Source organism: Balaenoptera borealis (genome assembly GCF_965194805.1).
Source record: "Balaenoptera borealis genome assembly, chromosome: 13".
Lineage (NCBI taxonomy): Eukaryota > Metazoa > Chordata > Mammalia > Artiodactyla > Balaenopteridae > Balaenoptera > Balaenoptera borealis.
In genome coordinates this window covers 52,035,244-52,054,876 of record NC_138870.1, presented here as the reverse complement: position 1 = coordinate 52,054,876, position 19,633 = coordinate 52,035,244, and the positions used below count along the sequence as shown (strand labels likewise).

Genomic DNA, 19,633 nt, shown 5'->3' with positions numbered 1-19,633 from the left:
GCATATTCAGAGAAGTCTAGTTTCTATCCCTGTCCCCTTCAACCACTTCCCTCCCTCCCTCTATATAAGTAACTGTTAAAAAGTTTTGGTTCTTATGTATTTTTTAAAATAATTAAATGCATGTGTATATTTATATATTAAACCCTTAGATAAATGGCAGCATATTGTACTCCACTGATTTTTTTTTCACTTAGTATTTCTGGAAATCATTCCATTGTAGTATATAAAGATTCCTAAGCCCTTTTTACACTTGCATAGTGTTCATTTGGTGGATGTAATATAGTTTATTTGGTCAGTTCCTAAAGATGGACATTGGGGTTTGTCAAAGAAAATCATAGCTAAAATGATTCAGGTAGAGATTATGAGCTTTAGTTAGCTGGTGTTCACTGGGAAGTACCTGAAACCCAAATAATTCCTCGAGTTGTATTGGGCCTGGAATTTCACAGTGTGAGAAGTGAGGAGTACATGTCTTGGTGGTATGGCCATTTTGCTTCTTCACCTTAACTGTTGGGGAACTTGTGGTTGGGACAGTTGGAGGTTGTTTTGGTTCTTCATGCCTCAAGTTTGGGATCATGGGAGTAAATCTCCTCCTAGCAATTGTCAGAGCAGTTCTTAAGGAGATATTTTGGAATCCTTGTAGTTTGTTAAGGTCCAGGGGTGGAGGTGAAGAGGTAGCAAACAAAGGGGAAAGGGAAAAAGAGAAGAGGAAAAAAAGAAAAGGAAGCAAAAGTTGAACAAGAGAAAATAGAGTCCATTTAATTCATTTATAAGTTATTTCCATTCCTTTGCTATTATTAAATAGTGCTACAAAAATGGGCTTTTGTGTGTTGCCAGTATTACTTTGGGATAGAGTCTTAGAAGTGAAATTGATGGCTTATAGGCTAAAATCACATGTAATTTTGCCAAATTTCCCTCCTTAGGGTTTTACCATTTTCCGTTAACACAAGCATTATATGAAGTGCATATTGTTCTACCAAATTGCCAAAAGAACATGTTGTCAAATTTTTTGATTTGTGTCAATTTGATAGTTAAGAAGTGGTGTTTCAGTGTAGCTTCAGTTTGCATTAGATAAATTTTTTTAAAGAATGAAAGATATGTAAAAAAAAAAGAAACAAAATATGAGAAAAATCAAAGAATTGTTATTGTAGGTGTATTTCTTTGCAGAGGGATTTAGCTAATAGCCTTCCCAAAAGAGCATTCATGATACTAGTCCCTGAACATCCTGAGAAGTCAGAATGCAGATAATGTTTGTTAATAATATGGCAGAAAGCGAGAGACTGACTGTAGTAAGCTTAAGTAACCACCAATTTTAAAAAAAAACAGCCCAGCTGGCAAAATGTTAAATTCTGGGTTCCCTAAGCAGTAAGTTTTGGACAGATTTCCTTAACTTTCTGTTGGAGAAAAATGAAACAGACTTCCTGCTTTTGTTTAGTACTATTATCGAGTCTGTATTTTAGCCTGAATTGCCTGTGGAAGACAATGATTATAAAACCTTTCTAGAAGGTAAACTTCTTCATTTGGAAAATGTTAATAGTGAGTGACGTCAGTTCTAAAAACGTATTAGGTTGTTTAAATTTAATTTTTGTTCATAAGAAAGAAAAACCATCACATTAATTCTGAGCACTGTACACCTTTTCTCATTGCCTGAATAATGTCAAAGAGAAACATTCAACATACAAACTTGGTACGTAACTTTGTATTTTGCTGAGAAATTGAATGAACATAGTGGATAACAGGGCAAGATGGTAGAGAGTTCTGATTGCAAAGCCAAAGCGTTTAGATCCTATCTTGTAGGTGCAGTGAAGTGGTTGGACAGATTTGATCTGAGGAATAATATGATAGAACGTGACTCAGGAAGATAAATTACCCTCAGGGAGTTTGTAAGATGGTGAGGAGTAAAGGCGGAGCCATCAGTTAATAGGCTCTCAGAGTAGTTCTGGCCTTGCTGGTGAGGAACTAAACTAATGTGATATTCGTGGAAAAGGAAAGGAAGGAAAAAAGAAAAGGTATAATAGAATTTGTGATCGATCACGTCCGAAGGGTGAGGAGACTCAACCATGTCTTCATGATTTCAAGACTGGAAGAATTATGGAACTGTTAACGAACTTTGAAAATGGAGATTTTGAGCTTCTTTAGGGGGGAAGATGATAATTTTGATTCCAGACATAGTAATTTTGAGATAATATTGGAACATTTAGGTAGTAACATCCAGTAGGAAACTGGAAATTTGCTGCTAGATTTCAAGAAAGACATGAGGGCTGAAGACGTTTTAGAGTTAGCTGCATAGAGAGAGTCCTTGGGGATACATGTGATCTCTGAAGGAGAAAGAACAGATTCAAGTGTTCAGCTCTAGAGATTCCCATGCTTTGGGTACATGAGGAAGGAGGGAGAAAGTAAACACAGAAGGAGTAAATAGAGAGATAGGAGTTGGTTTACTGTGGTGTCGCTCAGGCTAAAGGACAGTGTAGTGATGGTGTGAAAAATAGCAGAGGTTAAAAGAAGGTGAGGACTGAGAAAAATCCCATCACATTCTGAAATTACAAGTTAATCAGGATAGAAACTGAGAAGGCTTGCCACCGGAAGATAGAAATGAAGTTTAGCCTTTCTCTCTAAGGATCTTTTTTATATGACAAAAGAGCTCATTATAATTGAAAAAATTACTCCCCCCAAGGTATTGGGGGAACAATATTAGACTTGTAAAGGGGCCTGTATTCCAATTTCAGCTCTGCCACTAGCCAGCTTTGTAACCTTGGGCAAATGATTTAATTTTTCTGGGCCTCATCTGTAAAATGAACTGTTCGGTGAGGAGAGGGTGGATGATTCCTGCTATTGCTACCACTACTGCCCTACTGAATTGCCAGCTGTTGCTTATTGAGCCCTTTGTGCCAGGCTTTGTACTGATTGCTTTATCCCTATTCTTTCATTTATGTGATATTTAATGTTCCTTTTATGGAAAATATCATGATTTAATCTGAAATGTATGAGAAGTTCTAACACTTGGAAACTACTCTGAAATAACCAAGATTATGTCTGAATTTTTCCAGTTGATTAATTTTTCCAATTGATTAATTGCTGGGTGGATTTGTAAAAAATAATTATTTTTTAAAATCTTGAGTGAATCTTGTATGTATGAATGTCTAAGACCTGAACCCTAGCTAGATTTAAAACTTACACATTCCCATGGGAAGTAACACTTGTATTTTTAGGCATATTTCTTTCACTAAAGACAGACATGCTCATTAAGAAACTAAATGAAATATTTCTTTAAAAAGAACTCAGTGTCTCAATAAGGCTGCCTGGCTTCTGTCTGCAAGTCACAATGATGTCCGGAGTATAAAAATGTATCTTAAGTTCTCCAGGAACAAGATAGATGTTCTCAGTTTCTCAACAACTCTCTCTCTCAAACCTAAGTGAAACTTTGGCTGCCCTTCAAAAACCTCAAGTTTACCAAATTGCAGATCAATGGACTCAGCTCTTACTAAAACTTCTAAGGGAGAGCCCTATACAGAAGGATTCGAGGCATAAGCACAGATGTTCTTTGAACCGTGCTTGTGAAAAACAAATCAAATACCAGATTTCTTGTTCCACTCTCTTTGATTGCCTGAAATAAGACTATTCATAACAGTTTCATTTTCTCTGTTTTCCAAAAATAAATTAGATCTCAGCTCTGATTATAGAAACATCTGTTGAAGTGAAAATTCTTTTTATGAAGTCACGGGAAAGAGTTAAAATGAAACTTTCCCCCACTTCTCCACAGCCTTAATCGTTGTGTTTTTAATATACTTATCAAAAGAAATATGACATGTTAATATAAATGGTTATTGCTGACATCCATTTCTTCCTTTGCCTAGCGTTTTGAAGATCCATTGCAATTATGATAGGCCAGTGAGAGATTGATATTACTTGGAAAACAAACAGATATATTTGCTTTCCTTAAATAACAGCCTCTCTTTAAAAGCATCTGTCTTTGAATGCAGATTTTACAAATGAAAGAGGACGTTCTGTGGGTTCTTACATTTCCGTGACTGCTCATTTGGTTTCAGCAAATCATCTTTAAATAGGTAAGACACTTCCCTGAAAATGAGACGGAAGGTCAAATAAAAACTGGAACCACTGGCCTTAGCCACTGTGAGTGACAGCATAAGAAAAGTGAGAGCAGTGGTTGCTCTGGCCCAGAAGATAAGGAGTTGAAAACAAAGAAATAGTTCTTCTAAACAGCCATGCCATCTTAATAAAACACCCCAAAACTGCTGTTAGCTGTTATGGAGATAAAACTGGTAACTGTGGTCAGATAAGAGACCAGCTCCTAAGAGCAATGAAAAGTTGAGATTTATGTTTTCTTCTAGTGCTTGAAGATTTAGTCTGGAATTAAGGATAATTTTTACAGAATTGTAAAGAGAGTGTAGCATTACCCCAATGTTCATAGCAGCACTATTTACAATAGCCAAGACACAGAAGCAACCTAAATGTCTGTCGACCTATGAGTGGATAAAGAATATGTGATATATATACAATGGAATATTACTCAGCCATAAAAAAAAATGAACTATTGCCATTTGCAGCTACATGGATGGACCTAGAGATTATCATACTAAGTGAAGTAAGTCAGAGAAAGATAAATATCATATGGTACCACTTATATGTAGAATCTAAAAAAATGATACAAATGAACTTATTTACAAAATAATAGACTCACAGACACAGAAAACAAACTTATGGTTACCAAAGAGGAAAGGTGGGGAATGATAATTTGGGAATTTAGGATTAACAGATACACACTACTACATATGAAATAGATAAACAATAAGGACCTACACCTATTGTATAGCACAGGGAACTACATTCAATATCTTGTAATAACGTATAATGGAAAATAATCTGGAAAAGAATATATATAACTATATGTGTATATATATGTGTGTGTGTATATATATGTGTGTGTATATATATATATCTGAATCACTTTTCTGTACACGTGAAACTTTGTAAATCAATTATACTTCAATAACAAAATAAAAACATTAAAAAAAATAAAAAGGGAGTGTAGCATTGAACATACATTTTTGTATTTATCATGGAAGATCCTTGCTAAATCATATGTTGCTCCCTTCAGAGACAACCTGGGTTACGTTTTTTTAATTTAATTTAATTTTTATTTTATTTTTAACATCTTTATTGGAGTATAATTGCTGTACAGTGGTGTGTTAGTTTCTGTTGTATAACAAAGTGAAACAGCTTTACATAGACATATATCACGATATCTCCTCCCTCTTGTATCTTCGTCCCATCCTCCCTATCCCACCCCTCTAGGTGGTCACAAAGCACTGAGCTGATCTCCCTGTGCTATTCAGCTTCTTCCCATTAGCTATCTATTTTACATTTGGTAGTGTATATATGTCCATCCCACTCTCTCACTTCGTCCCACCTTACCCTTCCCCCTCCCTGTGTCCTCAAGTCCATTTTCTACGTGTGAATCTTTATTCTTGTCCTGCCCCTAGGTTCTTCAGAACCTTTTTTTTTTTTATAGATTCCATATATATGTGTTAGCAAACGGTATTTGTTTTTTTCTTTCTGACTTACTTCACTCTGTATGACAGACTCTAGGTCCATCCACCTCACTACAGATAACTCAATTTCGTTTCTTTTTATGGCTGAGTAATATTCCATTGTATATATGTGCCACATCTTCTTTATCCATTCATCTGTCGATGGACACTTAGGTTGCTTCCACATCCTGGCTTTTATAAATAGAGCTGCAATGGACATTGTGGTACATGACTATTTTTGAATTATGGTTTTCTCAGGGTAAATGCCCAGTAGTGAGATTGCTGGGTCATATGGTAGTTCTATTTTTAGTTTTTTAAAGAACCTCCATACTGTTCTCCATAGTGGCTGTATCAATTGACATTCCCACCAACAGTGCAAGAGGGTTCCCTTTTCTCCACACCCTCTCCAGCATTTATTGTTTGTAGATTTTTTGATGATGGCCGATCTGACTGGTGTGAGGTGCTACCTCATTGTAGTTTTGATTTGCATTTCTCTAATGATTAGTGATGTTGAGCATCCTTTCATGTGTTTGTTGGCAATCTGTATATCTTCTTTGGAGAAATGTCTGTTTAGGTCTTCTGCCCATCTTTTAGATTGGGTTGTTTGTTTTTTTGATATTGAGCTGCATGAGCTGCATGTAAATTTTGGAGATTAATCCTTTGTCAGTTGCTTCATTTGCAAATATTTTCTCCCATTCTGAGGATTGTCTTTTCGTCTTGTTTATGGTTTCCTTTGCTGTGCAGAAGCTTTTAAGTTTCATTAGAACCCATTTGTTTATTTTTGTTTTTACTTCCATTTCTCTAAGAGGTGGGTCAAAAAGGATCTTGCTGTGATTTATGTCATAGAGTGTTCTGCCTATGTTTTCCTCTAAGAGTTTGATAGTGTCTGGCCTTACATTTAGGTCTTTAATCCATTTTGAGCTTATTTTTGTGTGTGCTGTTAGGGAGTGTTCTAAATTCATTCTTTTACATGTAGCTGTCCAGTTTTCCCAGCACCACTTATTGAAGAGGCTGTCTTTTCTCCATTGTATAGTCTTGCCTCCTTTGTCAAAGATAAGGTGACCATATGTGCGTGGGTTTATCTCTGGGCGTTCTATCCTGGTCCATTGATCTATATTTCTGTTTTTGTGCCAGTACCATACTGTCTTGATGAATGTAGCTTTGTAATATTGTCTGAAGTTCGGGAGCCTGATTCCTCCAGCTCTGTTTTTCTTTCTCAAGATTGCTTTGGCTATTCGGGGTCTTTTGTGTTTCCATACAAATTGTGAAATTTTTTGTTCTACTTCTGTGAAAAATGCTCTTGGTAGTTTCATAAGGATTGCATTGAATCTGTAGATTGCTTTGGGTAAGTCATTTTCACAATGTTGATTCTTCCAATCCATGAACATGGTATATCTCTCCATCTGTTCATATCGTCTTTAATTTCTTTCATCAGTGTCTTATAGTTTTCTGCATACAGGTCTTTGGTCACCTTTAGGTAGGTTTATTCCTACGTATTTTATTGTTTTTGTTGCAGTGGTAAATGGGAGTGTTTCCTTAATTTCTCTTTCAGATTTTTCATCATTAGTGTATAGGAATGCAAGAGATTTCTGTGCATTAATTCTGTATCCTGCTACTTCACCAAATTCATTGATTAGCTCTAGTAGTTTTCTGGTAGCATCTTTAGGATTCTCTATGTATAGCCTCATGTCATCTGCAAACAGTGACAGCTTTACTTCTTTTCTGATTTGTATTCCTTTTATTTCATTTTCTTCTCTGATTGCTGTGGCTAAAACTTCCAAAACTATGTTGAATAATAGTGGTGAGAGTGGGCAACCTTGTCTTGTTCCTGGTCTTAGTGCAAATGGTTTCAGTTTTTCACCATTGAGAACGATGTTGGCTGTGGGTTTGTCATATATAGCCTTTATTATGTTGAGGTAAGTTCCCTCTATGCCTACTTTCTGGATGGTTTTCATCATAACTGGGTGTTGAATTTTGTCAAAAGTTTTTTATGCATCTATTGAGATGATCATATGGTTTTTCTCCTTCAGTTTGTTAATATGATTTATCACATTGATTGATTTGTGTATTTGAAGAATCCTTGCATTCCTGGGATAAACCCCACTTGATCATGGTGTATGATCCTTTTAATGTGCTGTTGGATTCTGTTTGCTAGTATTTTGTTGAGGATTTTTGCATCTATGTTCATCAGTGATGTTGGCCTGTGGTTTTTTTCTTTGTGACATCTTTGTCTGGTTTTGGTATCAGGGTGGTGATGGGTTCGTAGAATGAGTTTTGGAGTGTTCCTCCCTCTGCTGTACTTTGGAAGAGTTTGAGAAGGATAGGTGTTAGCTCTTCTCTAAATGTTTAATAGAATTCGCCTGTGAAGCCATCTGGTCCTGGGCTTTTGTTTGTTGGAAGAGTTTTAATCACAGTTTCAATTTCAGTGCTTGTGATTGGTCTGTTTATATTTTCTATTTCTTCCTGGTTCTGTCTCAGAAGGTTGTGCTTTTCTAAGAATTTGTCCATTTCTTCCAGGTTGTCCATTTTATTGGAATAGAGTTGCTTGTAACAATTTCTCATGATCCTTTGTATTTCTGCAGTGTCAGTTGTTACTTCTGCTGTTTCATTTCTATTTCTATTGATTTGAGTATTTTCCCTTTTTTTCTTGATAAGTCTGGCTAATGGTTTATCAATTTTGTTTATCTTCTCAAAGAACCAGCTTTTAGTTTTATTGATCTTTCCTATCGTTTCCTTCATTTCTTTTCATTTATTTCTCATCTGATCTTTATGATTTCTTTCCTTCTGCTAACTTTGGGGTTTGCTTTTGTTCTTCTTTCTCTAACTGCTTTAAGTGTAAGGTTAGGTTGTTTATTTGAGATTTTTCTTGTTTCTCGAGGTAGGATTGTATTGCTCTAAACTTCCCTCTTAGAACTGCTTTTGCTGCATCCCATAGGTTTTGGGTCGTCGTGTTTTCATTGTCATGTGTTTCTAGGTATTTTTTGATTTCCTCTTTGATTTCTTCAGTGATCTATTGGTTATTTAGTAGTATATTGTTTAGTCTCCTTGTGTTTGTATATTTTACAGATTATTTCCTGTAATTTATATCTAATCTCATAGCATTGTGGTCGGAAAAGTTACTTGATACTTTGGGTTTGTTATTGTAGGTCTTTTCCTTCTCTTGTTTTTCCTGCTTAGAGAGTTCCTTTAGCATTTTTTTGTAAAGCTGGTTTGGTCTTGCTGAAGTCTCTTAGGTTTTTCTTGTCTGTAAATGTTTTAATTTCTCTGTCGAATCTGAATGAGATCCTTGCTGGGTAGAGTAATCTTGGTTGTAGGTTTTTCCTTTTCATCACTTTAAATATGTCTTGTCACTCCCTTCTGCCTTGCAGAGTTTCTGCTGAAAGTTCAGCTGTTAACCTTATGGGGATTCCCTTGTATGTTATTAGTTGTTTTTCCCTTGCTGCTTTTAATATTTTTTCTTTGTATTTAATTTTTGATAATTTGATTAATATGTGTCTTGGTGTGTTTATCCTTGGATTTATCCTGTATGGGACTCTCTGTGCTTCCTGCACTTGATTGACTATTTTCTTTCCCATATTAGGGAAGTTTTCAACTATAATCTCTTTAAAAATTTTCTCAGTACCTTTCTTTTTCTCTTCTTCTTCTGGGACCCCTATTATTAGAATGTTGGTGCATTTAATGTTGTCCCAGAGGTCTCTGAGACTGTCCTTAATTCTTTTCATTCTTTTTTCTTTTTTGTGCTCTGTGGTAGTTATTTCCACTATTTTATCTTCCAGGTCACTTATCCATTCTTCTGCCTCAGTTATTCTGCTATTGATTCCTTCTAGGGAATTTTTAATTTCATTTATTGTGTTGTTCATCATTGTTTGTATGCTCTTTAGTTCTAGATGCTTGTTAAACATATCTTGTATTTTCTCCATTCTATTTCCAAGATTTTGGCTCATCTTTACTATCATTACTCTGAATTCTTTTTCAGGTAGACTGCCTATTTCTTCTTCATTTGTTTGGTCTGGTGGGTTTTTACCTTGCTCCTTCATCTGCTGTGTGTTTCTCTGTCTTCTCATTTTGCTTAACTTACTGTGTTTGGGGTCTCCTCTTCTTAGGCTGCAGGTTCGTAGTTCCCGTTGTTTTTGGTGTCTGCCCCCCATGGCTAAGGTTAGTTCAATGGGTTGTGTAGGCTTCCTGGTGGAGGGGACTGGTGCCTGTGTTCTGGTGGATGAGACTGGATCTTGTCTTTCTGGTGGGCAGGACTGTGTCCAGTGGTGTGTTTTGGGGTGTCTGTGACCTTATTATGATTTTAGGCAGCCTCTCTGCTAATGGGTGGTGTTGTGTTCCTGTTTTGCTAGTTGTTTGGCATAGGGTGTCCAGCACTGTAGCTTGCTGGTCATTGAGTGGACCTGGGTCTTAGCCTTGAGATGGAGATCTCTGGGAGAGCTTTTGCCGTTTGCTATTATGTGGAGCTGGGAGGTCTCTGGTGGACCAGTGTCCTGAACTCAGCTCTCCCACTTCAGATGCACAGGTCTGACACCTGGCTGGAGCACCAAGACCCTGTCAGCCAAATGGCTCAGAAGAAAAGGGAGAAAAAAAAGAAAGAAAGAAAAAATAAAATAAAATAAAGTTATTAAAATAAAAAAATTAATAAAAAAATTAGAAAGTAAAAAAAAAAAAAGGACAGATAGAACCCTAGGATAAATGGTGAAAGCAAAGCTATGCAGACAAAATCACACAAAGAAGCATACACATATATACTCACAAAAAAAGAAAAAGGAAAAAAAAAAAGTCTGTATTTATTAAAGGGAGAGAGCAACCAAATCAATAAAGAAATCTACCAATGATAATAAACTCTAAATATTAAACTAAGATACCAGAAACAAATTTGATGCAGAAAGCAAACCCCAAATCTACAATTTCTCCCAAAGTCCACCACCTCAATTTTGAGATAATTCATTGTCTCTTCAGGTATTCCACAGATGCAGGGTACATCAAGTTGATTGTGGAGATTTAATCTGCTGCTCCCGAGGCTGCTGGGAGAGATTTCCCTTTCTCTTCTTTGTTCGCACAGCTCCTGGGGTTCAGCTTTGGATTTGGACCCGCCTCTGCGTGTAGGTCGCCTGAGGGCATCTTTTCCCACCTAGGCATTATAGGGTTAAAGGAGCAGCTGATTAGGGGGCTCTGGCTCACTGAGGCTGGGGGGGAGGGAGGGGTATGGATGCGGGACGAGCCTGCGGCGGCAGAGGCCGGTGTGACGTTGCAGCAGCCTGAGGCGCGCCGTGCGTTCTCCCGGGGAAGTTGTCCCTGGATCATGGGACCCTGGCAGTGGCGGGCAGCACAGGCTCCCGGGATGGGCGGTGTGGATAGTGACCTGTGCTTGCACACAGGCTTCTTGGTGGCGGCAGCAGCAGCCTTAGCGTCCCATGCCCGTCTCTGGGGTCCGTGCTGATAGCCGCGGCTTGCGCCCGTCTCTGGAGCTCATTTAGGTGGTGCTCTGTATCCCCTTTCCTTGCGCACCCCGAAAGAATGGTCTCTTGCCTCTTCAGCAGTTCCAGACTTTTTCCTGGACTCCCTCCTGTCTAGCCATGGCGCACTAGCCCCTTCAGGCTGTGTTCACGCCGCCAACCCCAGTCCTCTCCCTGGGATCCGACAGAAGCCCGAGCCTGAGCTCCCAGCCCCCGCCCACCCAGGCGGGTGAGCAGACAAGCCTCTCGGGCTGGTGAGTGCTGCTCAGCACCGATCCTCTGTGCGGGAATCTCTCCGCTTTGCCCTCCGCACCCCTGTGGCTGCGCTCTCCTCCGTGGCTTCGAAGCTTCCCCCCTCCGCCACCCGCAGTCTCCGCCCGCGAAGGGGCTTCCTAGTGTGTGGAAACCTTTCCTCCTTCACAGCTCCCTCCCACTGGTGCAGATCCCATCCCTATTCTTTTGTCTCTTCTTTTCTTTTTTCTTTTGCCCTACCCAGGTACGTGGGGAGTTTCTTGCCTTTTGGGAGGTCTGAGGTCTTCTGTCAGCGTTCAGTAGGTTTTCTGTAGCAGTTGTTCCATATGTAGATGTATTTCTGATGTGTTTGTGGGGAGGAAGGTGATCTCCATCTCTTACTCCTCCGCTATCTTGAAGGTCTACGCCTGGGTTACATTTTGATCGTCAAGTGGAAACTCTTCCTCCTGGCATGCAGATCTGTGCACTATTGTCCTAACTTTCATTACTGGTTCTGTCTTCCAAGGTCCTACATGCATTCAACATTTCAATGTGACCAAGCTTCTTAGTGTTCTCCAAACACCTTGTTTTTCCTCCTTTGTACTTTGTTCATGCTGCATCTTCTACTTGCAGTGCCATCTTCCTTCATTTCTGTCTTTGAATAAGTCTTCCCTTTCCTTAGATCTTAAAAGACCTAAAACCTTAAAAAAAAAAAAAAGCTGGACTTTTTTTTTTTTTGTAGAATGCCACATAGGGACATTCACATAATAGATACCGAATTCTTAGTTGACATCTAAATTCCTTCTAAATGGTAAGATTTTATTACTTTATGACTTCAGAATCCAAAGAGGAACCCCAGTCAAATAAGCAAGGCAAATTTGCTTTTGACTAGAGAAAGGCTGCAGTGCACTGGGCATTTCAGTGTTCATGCTGGATGCTGTTGGGGAAATAAAATTAAAAACAACATATCCTTCCAACTTAGGAAACCTCTCTACAAAGGTAGAGAGACTGACAACACTTTTATTATTGAATAAGTATTAAACCAGAATGTCATGTGTATCATAGGTGATCTGTTAAGAGATTATAAAGATGGAAAGCAATCTCAGCCTTTTGTATAGCTAAGCAGATACAAATCATTACGTGTCCTCCAGATAAATAATAACTAGTCCTCGAGTTAGGAGACTAAACAGTACCACTTGTCAAGCATAGTTTATCATATATTCACCTGGTAATTGAGGTGACCATCTATGTTAGCTAATTGACTTTATCCAGAGTATATACACTCTTCTCATGACAGGAGGTAGTTATTGCAAGTTGGTATGAATTTCCCACTGAAGTTAGGCTCCTGCCCTCCCAACAGACATAGGAAGATGGGGTGCTATCTTCCTAGATAATTACATTTCAGAGAGTTGGTTCCCAGGTCTTTGAGGAAGACGTTCCTGGGTTTTAAAGTCAGCAAGAGATTGACTTACCTTTTAAAAAGATTTACGTGTATTTGAAAGAGAGAAAGAACTTAAAATTACAAATCTTCGAAAGTAAATAAGGAAAGGGATAGTGAATGGGGGTTGGGGAGGATGTGTCTTCTCTTATTTTCTTCTTTTTTAAAAAAAATTCCAAAATTTTCAACTTTCTTTAATATACAGAAGAGCAGTCCTCTCATTCACTGTGCTTTTGTTGTAGATATACATTCAGACATTCTTCACTCTCTGAAATATTTTTCTTTTCTGGTAGTATTTTATACATCAGATTATTAATTTTTTATTGTGGTAAAATGCACATAATATAAAACTTTCTATCTTAATCTTTTTAAGTGTACAGTTTGGTGGTATTAGGTACCTTCTTATTGCTGTGCAACTGTCACCACCATCCATCTCCAGAATTCTTTTCATTCTATAAAACTGAAAACTGTAGTCAGTAAACAATAACTCCCAAGACCCTCTTGCCCTACCTCTTGGCAACCACTATTCTACTTTTTTTTCCTTCTTCTTTTTAAAAAATCTCTCCCTTTTCCCCTGTGCCTCAGGCTCTGGTAACTGCTATTATACTCTCTGTTACTATGAGTTTGCCTTAAAAATACACACACACACATTCCACATATATGTCACATCATGCAATATTTGTCTTTCTGTGTCTGGCTCATTTTATTCAGCACGATGTCCTCAAGTTTCATCCATATTATCAGAAATGGCAGAATCTACTTCTTTTTACAGGCTGAATAAAATTCCATTGTTTATGTACACCACATTTTCTTTATTCATCTGTTGATGAACATTTAGGTTGCTTTCCCATCTTGGCTATTGTGAATGGTGCTTCAGTGACCATGGGAGTGCAGATGTCTCTTTGAGATAGTGATTAAGTCTTCTATTTTAAATGTGTATTTGCCCTTGCAATACCACCCTGAGAGCAACAAGACCTAATTTCAGACCCCTCTCACAGGTAAGGACACAGAAGTGGTCAGGGACATACCTATAGGAGACACACCTGCCTTCACACTCATGCGCACTTGCAGCTGATCACATTGAAGTCAGAAGCTGGCAGTAAGCATTTGTACCTTCTCTTACTACACGTTACTCTCTGTCATATATCAGAGTTATTTATATGCATGCCTCATTTCCTTTGCATTACTTGGAGCCCCTGGATGGCAGTGAAAAACAATTTCTTATTGTTTTCTAACCCATTCATATTTAGCAACATTTTTTCAGTATTTTCTGTGACAGGTACTGTGCTAAGGTAAGGGCACAGAGATGAATATGAAGAGATGACACTTGATTAGGAGACACCAAATAATTGCAACTGGCCAAGACCTTTAAGAGAAGTGTGAACAGAATGTAAGAGTGAGAAACTACCTGAAGGATTCTGGGAAGATTTTCTTAGGAGGTGTGATGGTTAATTAATTATATATGTCAATTTGAGTGGGCCGTGGGTTGCCCAGATTAAGCATTGTTTCTGGGTGTGTCTGTGAGGGTGTTTCTGGGTGACATTAACATTTGAATCGATGGATTCAGACAAATAGATTGCCCTCCCCAATGTGAGTGGGCATCACCCAGTCTTTGGGGGCTTGACCAGAACAAAAGTGAGAGGAAGGAGGAATTTGCCCCTTTTTTCTGCCTCACTGCTTGAGCTGAACATCTCATTTCATCTTCCTTTGCCGTTGGACTGGGATTTCCCTTATTGGCTCCTCTGGTTCTCAGGCCTTGGCACTTGGCCTGAATTATACCACTGGCTTTCCTCAGTCTCCAGCTTGCAGACAGAAGATTGTGGGACTTCTTAGGCTCCATGGTTGCGGGAGCTTCCAGTTCCTCATAGTAAATCTCCTTTTGTAATCCATTGGTTCTGTTTCTCTGGAGAACCCTGACTAATACAGGAAGTGACACTGAACCTTGGTAGAAATCTCTTTTATCAGCTGGCTACATGCCTGCTCATAGACATACTGACTTTTTCTTGTACTTAATTATCATCTGGGATCATAGAGCTGTTAGGGGAAGAAGAAAGGCCAAGAGAGAGATTCCTGGTGGGGGGAAAGGGCAGTTGCATGGCCAGGTTCCCAGGAGATTTTCAGAAAGGACTTCAGATATATCCTTAACACCAACCACCTTGCCCTCTTAGCTCTAAAAACATGGGATCTGGTTGGGACCTGGCACACAGAGGATGTCATATTGCTTGAGTTGAATGGGTTGGGTAAAGGTACAGAGGTGAGAGGAGATACTTGAAGATACAGAGTTCCAGGGGCAGTGCATCCAAGAATGTAGGAAGAGGAATATCATGGGGCAAGCTAAGAGCATCAAACATTGTCTTCCTCTACTACTTTACTTTGTTTGCACTGAGCTTAGTTAGAAAGCTGAGACTGGATAGAGAATTCAAGCCTATTATTCAGATTCTGCCATAAAAAATATTTATTGTGGCTTTCTATTAAAACAACCTGGAGTTCTGACACTCAAAGGAGCAGGCTGTTCCTTTTAGAATATTTCTTCCTGAGTTATAATCCCTAAATGGGGAAATGCATCCTACAAGATACTTAAGAATTTTATGATGCTCAGTAATTCACCATAGTCTCCTCAGTTTATGGTGGCAATTCTGCTGGTAATGATAGCATGAATATTTTTATTAATGGCCATTACATCAAAGGTTAGTTTCTTCAGGATTATTAAAATCCTTTGTTTAGTTTCTGTTTTATTCTCCCCTGAACCCACCTTTTGGCAAGTGATTGACTACAGCACTGCATGAGCCAATACTTTAAGGAAGCAACTTGAGCGTTAAAAAAATGTCTTTTAGCCACATCTAATGCATTTACAGAAACAAAAGAGTTCTTCAGTGCTATGTCAACTTACACCATGGGACAGGAAGAAATTATGGTTCTTCTATAATGAGTCTTTTGACAGCCTGAACTCTAATAATTTTTTTAGAACTCCGTATTGGATTAAGAATTCAGTTGTCATATCTGTATAATATGTGACGTTATTACCTTTTAGTTCTAAACTGGAGTATTTCAGTGAAAGATGAACATTTCCTCTTTCTTGCTTTAACTGAGTTGAGGAAGGAGTCGAATGCTTCCTATCTTCCAGTGCCTTTTCCTTTTCATTTGTACTGGAAGTACATGAACCTTAAGTGTTGGAGATAATTAAGGAGGTTAACATTCTGTTTTGCTTTTAATTACACATCTTACCTTTACCATCCTGTCTTGGAATCTAAAGGTGAGAAAACAAAGAAACGTCCAAAATAAGACCAGTTATAGTTTCACAACTATGTCTTTATAATGGGGTTGGGTAGGAGAGAAATGAATCTGAAGAACAGAGACCTAGGTCTAAGATACAAGATGCAGATTTAAGGGGACATAGCAATTTGAGAGTCCTTTGCCTAAGGAATTTAGCTTATAGATCTGAGAAGACTTTACTCTGTTCCCATGGAGAGCTGACAGTGCCTGGAAAAATATGTTCTTATATGCTAATAAATTTTGAAGAACTCACCAGGGGAATGTCTGGGTCAGCTCTTTAGTTGTTTTCCTTAGGTACTTAAAATCCGTCCCTCAGTAGAAATATGCCAATAGAATATGTTTTAATGAACTATTATATGAAAATTACATTTATGATTTGAAATACTGCCTACTATGTACACCTATATGCAGCAACTCAGTCCTTTCCAAATATCTAAAGTGGTTATATAAACTTGTGGTTTATAGAATGCACATATATCTTTTTTCCCACTCAACAAATATTTATGGAGCACTTACTTTGTGATGAACCCTGTTTTAGGTACTAGAGGTAGAGCTATAAACAAGACAGACAGTGCTCCTGCTTTTGTGGAGTTTATATTCTAGACTAGTGGGGAGGCATAGGATAAACAAACCAAATAAAATATGTCAAGTAATTGTAAATGCAATGAAGAAATAAAAGTGGGATGATGATGGTGAGTGACTCTTTTGGGGTGGGAAAGGCTGGAGGAGGTCAGCTCTTTAGTCAGGATGTTCCCAGAAGGCATCTCTACGGAGGTGACATGTGAATCAGCACTGGGATGTTGAGAAGGAAACAGCCATGTGGAAAAATGAGGAGGAGACAGCAAGTGCAAAGACCCTGAGGTAGTAAGTGAACTGATGAGACGCAGGGAGGCAGACTTGACTGCAGAGGTATTGCTGCCATGGTTAGGTGTAGGTGTGGGCAAGGGGATTTCTGAGGCCTTCTAAATGTCTACTCCTTAATATCACTCGCCACTTTAACATCATGCACATTCCAACTGCATTTTAATATCTATCTGTGCTCTGATAGTCAATAAAAGTCAAGTAACTGTGCCAACTGCTTCTTCATAGGGCACTATAATTAGTTGTCACAGACAGAATATTTTCCTAATTTCTTCTTTCCTGCATTGATTTTTTTATTTAAAAAAATCATCTTTTTCCCAAACCATTTTCTAGGATATGAAAAAATTGACTTCTTGAAAGAAAAAAAATACATTGTATATTATATATTTTTGCATACTGAAGATAAATTATTTAAAATTTTGTGCTTAAGATTTTTTATAGTTGTATTTTTATTTATTTTTTGAGGGAGAGGATAGTGTTTCAAGGCATTTTAATTTACAAACTGCATAATTACTATTTAGTTTTATAACATGTAAATGAAGTAAAGGCATATATACCCCATTTTTAGGCAAAAACCTGAGTCATCAAAGGTAAATAATGTATTTACATAAAAAATTAAGCAAAATGTAAAAAGCTCCTATACTTCGCGTTAATGTTATAGACCATAACTGAATCACATATGGTTTTAATTTACATTATCTCAAATACATAAGGAAAAGAAATTAATTCCTCCCATTTGCTTCAGGTGTGTGTGTGTGACCTAATATACTATATATTAGTTAATATGCTTATATGTTAGTTAAAATATAGTATATATTTTATCTTAAGGTCATTTTCCAAGATACTGTATGTACATGAAAATAGTATAATATTTATTGCACTTAAAAAAAGTTCAACTTTTGGAATACTGCTCAGCCATAAAAAAGAATGAAATTCTGCCATTTGCAACAACATTGATGGACTTGGAAGGTATTATCCTAATTGAAATAAGTCAGACAGAAAGACAAATACTGTATGATATCACTTAGATGTGGAATCAAAAAAGTAAACTAGTGAATATAACAAGAAAGAAACAGACTCACAGATATAGAAAACAAACTTGTGTTTATCAGCGTGGAGAGGGAAGGGACGAGGGGCAAGATAGGGGTAGGGGATTAAGAGACACAAACTACTATGTGTAAAATAAATAGGCTGCAAGGGTATATTGTACAACACAGGGAATATAGCTAATATTTTATAACTATAAATGGAATATAACCTTTAAAAATTGTGAATCACTATGTTGTACACCTGAAACTTAAATAATATTGTACATGAACTACACCTCAATTAAAAACCAATTTTGTTTAGCTTTATGGTTAACAGAACGTTTTCAAATGTTATCTCATATAATCCTTAACGTCAAGTCTGTAAAGAATATTGAGGCAGACATTGCTAGTTACCTGTTCATTCCAATCTCCCTTCTTTACTAACATAACCCCAACTGTGACTGGACTGGAAATGTGTCCAGCTTAAAAAAACCCTACATTTCCTAACCTCCTTTGCTACCAGTGGTATGTGACACAGTTGTAGCCAATGAACTATAAACGGAAGTCTTACTTGGATCTCAAGAGCTTTTTCTCTTCCAATGAAGCTTCTGTCCTCTCCTGTCCCCCTTCCTCCTCTCATAACAGACATAACTGTTAGAGCTAGAGCTGTCACAGATTTCTTAGGACCAGAGGGAAAGGCCAGTAACCATGACCCTGGCATCCTTAAATCACCAAACCAACTCCAACAACACCATACTCCTGGACTTCTTATGTAAAAACAGCGCTCACAGTTGTTCACCTGCAGGCAATCCATTACTAATAAAAATATATTACTAGTTAGAGTTTCAGTGATTTGACTAAGAGCACATAGCACATAAATGTCAGTCCTTGGGACTTGAACATGTCTTTATACTCTGTATCTTATATTCTTTTTCACTATACTACATTGCTTTGTTTGTATCACACAATTGCTTTAGTATTTTGATTTTATATTCCTGTTATTGTTCTTCTCAGAAATCTTGTCTAATTAGATTGCAGCATTTTCCAGAGTAGATACTCATGTTCCTCTTCACCTGACAGAATAATGTAATGTGATAGGTCAGGGGGTCAGTGTGCCAAACATATGCCAGAGGTAGTAGATAAATCCAGTTTTGTTGTAGTCACCACTCTGCTTTGGACAGCCTTCACCAGCCACCTCTCAGGAGAACCATAGCTGGTCCTTCTACCTTCAGATCCCAAATTTCCAATTTAAATTGTAGAAGTTAGAAGTTATATTCATTCATTAAAAACAAAGTTATTGAATGCCAGGCACTAGGCGAGGTGGTGGTACTAGAATTATTAATGTAGTCTTACTATAGAATATGCAGCTGGCGTCCCTCCTCTGTTTGTCAGGCTAGACATCAACATATCACAACATTTTGGCATTTTTTTTTTGCCCTAGAGCAAGGGTTCAACACATTCTTGGAGCTTGATTAAAATTAAAACATGAATATTTTCTAGAGAACTGGCTCTATTGTTGTAATATAATTTGACACATCAGTGGCTTTCAAATCTATGTCTTTAGAGCCACAATTATGCTGGTGATTTGGGCAAAAGCAATTACCCATGCAAGTAGCTGCAGCTGTGTACAAATAGCCTAAAATTATACGCTGCCCCCATCACAGCTCTATGCCTCACTTCTATGGGAGAGTGACCCTGAATTTCAGAATAGCATAACACAGATCTTTAAACAGGAGATGAATTACTATGCAGAGGAAGACATTGTCAGAACGTTCATATCTATCCTTCAGATCTGGATTA

At 37.8% G+C, this 19,633-nt stretch overlaps 1 protein-coding gene across 2 annotated transcripts in view; it reads left to right on the top strand.

The window, feature by feature from the left end:
* Positions 1–19,633, top strand: part of TAFA2 (TAFA chemokine like family member 2) — a 587,396-nt gene that overhangs the window by 88,047 nt on the left and 479,716 nt on the right. The gene's annotated exons all lie outside the window — the stretch shown is intronic.